The sequence below is a fragment of the Cervus canadensis genome, chromosome 29 (assembly GCF_019320065.1).
Source record: "Cervus canadensis isolate Bull #8, Minnesota chromosome 29, ASM1932006v1, whole genome shotgun sequence".
Classification (NCBI taxonomy): Eukaryota; Metazoa; Chordata; class Mammalia; order Artiodactyla; family Cervidae; genus Cervus; species Cervus canadensis.
Window position 1 is genome coordinate 30,642,855 of NC_057414.1, and position 7,894 is coordinate 30,650,748.

Genomic DNA, 7,894 nt, shown 5'->3' on the forward strand with positions numbered 1-7,894 from the left:
GGGGCAAGTGCAAATGACAGCAGATAGTCATTCTCTACAGATGATTTGGAAGGTAAGGTCCTGGGATTGCCCACCCCATTTAGAGACCAGTTCAAATGGCCAGCAGTTAACCAGTAAGAAAATCAAGGGACTTCTCTGGTGGTCCCGTAGTTAAGACATTGTGCTCCCAATGCAGGGGGCATGGGTTTGACCCCTGGCTGGGGAATGAAGACCCTGCATGGTGCAACCAAAAAAAGGAGGGGTGATAGGGTGGGATGTGGAGAATGGGGTCACTGCCTACTCACCTGTGACAGGGAGGATCTCTAGCAGAAAGGGTTCTGAGGGTGGAGAGGGTAGCCCAGGTGGAGGGAGCAATGGTGAGCAAATGCAGAGGGGGGAGGATTGTTTGTCCCCTGCCTTACCCTCTTGAAGATTGCTGGATTTCAACACATTTAAGTTTCTGGTGATTGATGCTAGGCTAATTTTTATGATGTAATATGGAGGAACATATCAATACAAAACAGATATAGCTAGATTTTGTACAGCTTTGAGAAGCAAGCATCTGATATGAATATTTACCTGTGAAGACTATAGCTTTAATAAACTTCCAGCCCATGGCCAAGTCCTGGGGACAGTATCTATGGCAATGGGGAATTCCCAGAATTAACTCAATCCAGCCTCCGCACAAGGTATTAATATTAATACTGTGTTGATATGATACAATGTCATGAAGAAATTTCCTGGTTTCAACACTCCAGTGAGAGTAGGGGAAGTCCCAGGCACAGAGCAAAGTTCAATTGCTTCACTTCCCACTTGCGTACCATCTTTGAAATAGTCTTTAACTTCTATGCCTTGGGAGCTCAGGCTTGCTCCCAGGGACCTTTGGAGAGCCTTTCATACAGAAGAGGAGGATCCGGCCTCCTGAAGGGTGCTGGAGATTCTGCAATACTAGAACCAGGAGGCAACTGAGTCAAACAATGGTCAGTTCAGTTCCAAGAATAGCACTGACGTTTTAGTATGTATTTTCTACAAACAAGGACATGTTCTTATGTAATAACAATGCAGTCTAAGAATCAGGCAGTTAACTAATTCACATTCCTATCATGAAATCCCACACCCACTCGTGTTGCTAATTGTCCTAATTACATCCAGGATCACACACCACTTTAGCTGTCTCCTTAGTCCTCTTTAATCTGAAACATTTCCTTGACTTTCATGGTCAGGACACCTTAAAAGATTTCATGACAGTTATTTGCAGAATATCCCTCCATTTGGATTTATCTAAAGTTTCCTCTATTCTATTCAGGGGATGGTCTAGGGCAGGAATGCCACAGAAATGATTCTATATCTCCTTGTGTCCCATTAGATGGTGTGGGATCACAATTTGCCTTATCGCAGCTGAAGTTAACTTTGAACACTCCATTACAAGCCTGCTGGGTTTCTCTGCTATAAAGTTGCTCCTTTTCTTTAAAAAAAATTATTTATATTAATGTATCTATTTGGGCTTCTCTGATAGCTCAGTTGGTAAAGAATCTGCCTGCAATGAGAGAGACCTGGGTTCGATCCCTGGGTTGGAATGATGCCTTGGAGAAGGGAAAGGCTACCCACTCCAGTATTCTGGCCTGGAGAATTCCATGGACTGTATAGTCCGTGGGGTTGCAAAGAGTTGGACACGACTGAGTGACTTTCACTTTCATGTGTCTATTTGACTGTGCCAGGTCTTAGTTGTGGCATACCAGATCTTCTGTCTTTGTTGTGGCATATGACCTCTTAGTTACAGCATGTGGGATCTAGTTCCCTGACCAGGGATGGAAGCCAGGCCCAATGAATTGGGAGTCCAGAGTCTTAGCCACTGGACCACCAAGGAAGTCCCTAAAGTTGCTCCTTTTCTCTTGGTAAATAGGAGACTATTTGAGACCAAGAAAATACACCAGTCCTCATCAAACTTTCACCCACTTGTTCTAACACTTACTGGACTTTCTCAGCTGAATTAACTGTTACAGTGGTTGGCAAATGGTGATCTAATTTTATCAATCCTTCTCAGTATATTAGTTGGCATTCCACTGCAAGAAAGAGCTGTCTCTTCATTTATTTATTCACTTTTTCATTTGCATCAGTGTAGACTCATGAAGTCTATTTTACTCAGTGGGATATAAATGGTTACTAACATCATTTTCATGTTCAAATTACCCCACATTTGGTCATGGGATCTCTTGCAGGCTGGCTTTTATGTCCTTGAGACCTGCCTCCGTTATTCTCTGAGCACTTCCTTACCTCCCAGTACAACAAAATATTCCAGGGTCTTAGTGGTCTTTTCCTGCTACCATTCATGGAATTAGTCATGTCTCCAAGTAGCTCTGGCTCCATATATTGGAGAATGGTACTTAGAAACTAAGATCTGAGTATTAAGTCTGCTTATTGCTATTGTTGTGTTATTGCTCCCAGGACCCCTCAATGGAGAGGATGCACAAACAGACACATACACTCTTCATCCATTATGACAGAAAGCAGATCAGTGGTTGTACAGGATGGTGAACAGGGGTTAGAGACAGGAATTATAAAAGAGTACAAGAAAGCTTTGGGGGTGATGGGTATATTCATATGTCAAACTTATCAAAATGTACATTTTAAATATGTATAGTTGTGCTGTGCTATGCTAATTCGCTTCAGCCATGTCCAACTCTTCACAATCTCATGGACCATAGTCCACCAGGCTCTTCTGTCCATGGGCTTCTCCAGACAAGAATACCGGAGTGGGTTGCCATTTCCTACTCCAGGGTGTCTTCCCGACCAAGGGATCGAACCCAGCTCTCTTAAGTCTCCAGCATTGGCAGATGGGTTCTTTTCCACTAGTACCACCTGGGAAGCCCATATGTAAATTATACTTCAATAAAGCTGTTAGAATTTTTGATGTTCTTAGATTCACCAGGGGAAGAAAGCAATACACTATGGATGTCTAACACCTTGTCTTCTAAGGAACTGCTTAAACAAAAATAATGCATATGATTTTTAAGTCAGGAAATTCATCTTAGGTTCAATATGTGTAAAATTAGGAGGACATTATAAAATTCTTGAAATATTTTTCTTAAATTAATGTTATAGAATGTGGGACCTGTTTTCTGGGATTTTTTAATGATGTTTAACAAATAGGAATATATTCAGAATCCAAGTTTTAATTTTAAGTGAATCTTCTAAAACAATGATAATGAGTAAAATCAATGATAAGTTTATGCAAAGTCATTTGCCTGCAGGAAAAATATTTAGTAATTTCTTTTGTAAACCATGTGACCAAAAAAAAAATACTTCAAATATACTGTTTAAAAAAAAAATCTTGTACTTCGTTTGACCCAATAATTCCACATCTAATAATTTTTCCTGGAAATGAAGTCATAGGCACACCCAAAAATTTATGGATAAGAATGTTTATTACAATGTTACTTATAATACAAAGAATTATAGTCAATCTAGGTGTTTTGATGAATTATGGTTTAATAGTACAGTTCAACTTGAAACAGACATTAGACTATTGCAGAATATTCGGTGTCAGTGAGAAATGTTCATTATATATTTTAAGTAAGAAAAAAAGTATGGATAAAAACTCAGCAGTGGCCACAGGACTAGAAAAGGTCAGTTTTCATTCCAATCCCAAAGAAAGGCAATGCCAAAGAATGCTCAGACTATTGCACAATTACACTCATCTCACACGCTAGCAAAATAATGCTCAAAATTCTCCAAGCCAGCTTCAGCAATACGTGAACCATAAACTTCCAGATGCTCAAGCTGGATTTAGAAAAGGCAGAGGAACCAAAGATCAAATTGCCAACATCTGCTGGATCACCAAAAAAGCAAGAGAGTGCCAGAAAAACATCTATTTCTGCTTTATTGACTATGCCAAAGTCTTTGACTATGTGGATCACAATAAACAGTGGAAAATTCTGAAAGAGATGGGAATACCAGACCACCTGACCTGCCTCCTGAGAAACCTGTATGCAGGTCAGGAAGCAACAGTTAGAATTGGACATGAAACAACAGACTGGTTCCAAAAAGGAAAAGGAGTATGTCAAGGCTGTATGTTGTCACCCTGCTTATTTAACTTATATGAAGAGTACATCATGGCATCTGGTCCCATCACTTCATGGGAAATAGATGGGGAAACAATGGAAACAGTGTCAGACTTTATTTTTTGGGGCTCCAAAATCACTGCAGATGGTGATTGCAGCCATGAAATTAAAAGATGCTTACTCCTTGGAAGGAAAGTTATGACCAACTTAGATAGCATATTAAAAAGCAGAGACATTACTTTGCCAACAAAGGTCCATCTGGTCAAGGCTATGGTTTTTCCAATGGTCATGTATGGATGTGAGAGTTGGACTGTGAGGAAAGCTGAGCACTGAAAAATTGATGCTTTTGAGCTATGATGTTGGAGAAGACTCTTGAGAGTCCCTTGGACTGCAAGGAGATCCAACCAGTCCATCCTAAAGGAGATCAGTCCTGGGTGTTCATTGGAAGGACTGATGCTGAAGCTGAAACTCCAGTACTTTGGCCACCTCATGCGAAGAGCTGACTCATTTGAAAAGACCCTGATGCTGGGAAAGATTGAGGGCGGGAGGAGAAGGGGACGACAGAGGATGAGATGCTTGGATGGCATCACTGACTCAATGGACATGAGTTTGGGTAAACTCCAGGAGTTGGTGATGGACAGGGAGGCCTGGTGTGCTGCAGTCCATGGGGTCTCAAAGAGTCAGATATGACTGAGTGACTAAACTGACTGACTGATAATCCTATTTCTCTGGAGGGGGAAGTAAACAAACATATGTGTAAATCTGTGTGCTTTTAATATATGTGCTTATTTCTATATATATATATATACAGTAAAATGTTGATGGCTGTTACTTCTGAATGGTTGGATTGTGACTATTTTTTGGCGATTTTTAATATTTTCCATTTTCATCCTATATATATAATACATATGTCTCTATGTATCTGTATAAGCCCATAAGGCCTTACCTATAGTTCAGAATTTTTTTAAAAAAGCTTTAAAATGAAAGTTTCTCATAAAGTTGGTGCAAACTCGCTTAGCAACAAAAGCCTGGCCTAAACGGCAACAAGACTTTCTATAGCCTATTTGTTGCTGCTGTTCAGTCACTCAGTCATGTCTGACTCTTTTTGACCCCATGGACTGTAGCACTCCAGGTTTCCCTGTCCTTCACCATCTCCTGGAGCTTGCTCAAACTCGTGTCCACTGAGTCAGTGATGCCATCCAACCATCTTTGTCCTCTCCCCTTCTCCTCCTGCCTTCAATCTTTCCCAGGGTTTTTTCCAGTAAGTCAGCTCTTCACATCAGATGGCCAAAGTATTGGAGCTTCAGCTTCAGCATCAGTGCTTCCAATGAATATTCAGGTTTGATTTCTTTAAGGATTGACTGGTTTGATCTCCTTACCATCCAAGGGACTCTCAAGAGTCTTCTCCAACACCACAGCTCAAAAGCATCAATTCCGCGCGCAGCTTTCTTTATGGTCCAACTCTCACATCCATACATGACTATTAGAAAAACCATAGCTTTGACTAGATGGTTATTTTTTGGCAAAGTAATGTCTCTGCTTTTTAATATGCTATCTAGGTTGGTCATAGCATTTCTTCCAAGGGACAAGCATCTTTTAATTTCATGGCTGCAGTCACCATCTGCTGTGATTTTGAGCCCCAAAAGTAAAGTTTCTCACTGTTTCCACTGTTTCCCCATCTATTTGCCATGAAGTGATGGGACCACCATGATCTTAGTTTTCTGAATGTTGAGTTTTAAGCCAGCTTTTTCACTCTCCTCTTTCAATTTCATCAAGAGGTTCTTTAGTTCTTCTTTGCTTTTTGCCGTAAGAGTGGTGTCATCTGCCTATCTGAAGTTATTGCTATTTCTCCCAGCAATCTTGATTCCAGCTTGTGCTTCATTCAGCCTGGCAGTTCACATGATGTATTCTGCACATAAGTTAAATAAGCAGGGTGACAGTATACAGCCTTAAAGTACTCCTTTCCCAATTTGGAACCAGTCTGTTGTTCCATGTCCAGATATAACTGTTGCTTCTTGACCTGCATACAAATTTCTCAGGAGGCAGGTAAGGTGGTCTGGTTTTCCCATCTCTTGAAGAATTTTCCATAGTTTGTTGTGATCCACACAGTCAAAGGCTTTAGCATAGTCACTGAAGCAAAAGTAGATATTTTTCTGGAACTCTCTTGTTTTTTCGATGATCCAGCGGATATTGGCAATTTGATCTCTGGTTCCTCTGCCTTTTCTAAATCCAGCTTGAACATCTGGAAGTTCATGGTTCACGTACTGTTGAAGCCTAGTTTGGAGAATTTTAAGCATTACTTTGCTATCGTGTGAGGGCAATTGTGCAGTAGCTTGAACATCCTTTGACCTTGCCTTTCTTTGGGATATAGTCTATAATAATTAGTCTTTACAGAGTCTGTATTTATCTCGTTTAGTGTTATTGAGCCTATATTTTACTATAGAAATTATGCTGTCCAGAACTCCTGGAAGTGTCACATAGTAGCCAGTACAGATATCATTTTAATATCCAAAGATGTCTGAACTCCAAAGCATATGCCCCTGAGAGTTTCAGGTAAGGTATTAGGGACAATATTTTGTGATTAGGGAAAATGAAGAAGGAAGGAAGGGAGGAAAAGAAGAAAAAGTTTATAATCTGGGTGGAATAAAAAAAAGTTCTGAAAAGGGCGCCAAGGGCAAATTTATATGTGAAAGTGTTGGTCGCTTAGTCAGGTCACACTCTTTGTGACCCCATGGACTATAGCCCTCCAGGCTCCTCTGTCCGTGTAATTCTTCACAAGAATACTGGAGTGGGTAGCCATGTCTTTTTCTAGGGGATCTTCCCAACCCAGGGATCGAACCTGGGTCTTCCACATTGCAGGCAGATTCTTTACCATCTGAGCCACCAAATTAGATGTAAGAAGATGTTAAATGTTACTTTTGCTGTCTTTCTGTCAAAGCTCTTCAGCCAAAGGCCACCAAACACACGAACTCGGTTCATAACTTGTGCGGGTAAAGAGGCCAAACCCCAGGAGGCAACCTTTTGGGGTGTGTCAGTGAGGGGCGGTTAGAGAGAGCTGTTGCAGAATGTATGCTTTAATGTGTGCTTTGGAGAAGGGACTGGGTGCCCTCAGAAACTGGAGGCAAGTCTATGACTTGGTATCCCAGTAGGTCATCTCTCTGGGGAAGAGGGAATGGAAGGAGGAGAGAAGAAGCAGGCAATCCTCTCAGACAAGAAAAGGGGGTGTTTGGCCCTGTTTGTGAAGCCATGACTTTGTCTGTGTTCAAACACGGTTAGAAAGTGGCCCGGCCTTGCCTGGAAACTCACAGTGTTGGAGGACCCTCAGCTTTGCGCAGTGGCAGTATCGTAGCCAATGAGGTTAATCCGAGGCGCGATTATTGCTAATTGGAGGACCCTCATGCTGGTGTTTTATGTCTCGTAAGGGCACAGCATGACCCAGCTCTGAGGGCCAGGCCGCTTCTCTTCTAACTCAGTGTCTGGCCTGGAAAACCCCATGGGCAGGAGAGCCTGGCGGGCTACAGTCCACAGGGCTGCAAAGTGTTGGACACGACCGACTACACAGAGTAGTTTTAGGTCCACAGAAAAACTGAGCAGAAAGTCCTCTCCCCAACCAATCAGCACCGTAGACCCGTTATTGACATCTTCCCTCCGTGTGATAAGCTTGCAGTGTGGTGAGGCTGATGAGCCAGCATTGACATATTACCATTAACCAAAGTCCATAGTTTTAACTTAGGGTTCATTCTTTGTGTGCACAGTTGTATGAGTTTTGACAAATATATAATGGTGAGTTTACACCATTACTGTACCATACAGAATAGTTTCACTGCCCTGAAAAATCTCCTGTGCTCCAACTA

At 41.6% G+C, this 7,894-nt stretch overlaps 1 pseudogene; it reads left to right on the forward strand.

Annotated features, from left to right (window-relative positions):
- The first annotated feature begins 7,363 nt into the window (after positions 1–7,363).
- On the forward strand, positions 7,364–7,520 carry LOC122431526 (annotated as a pseudogene).
- The last annotated feature ends 374 nt before the right edge of the window (positions 7,521–7,894 follow it).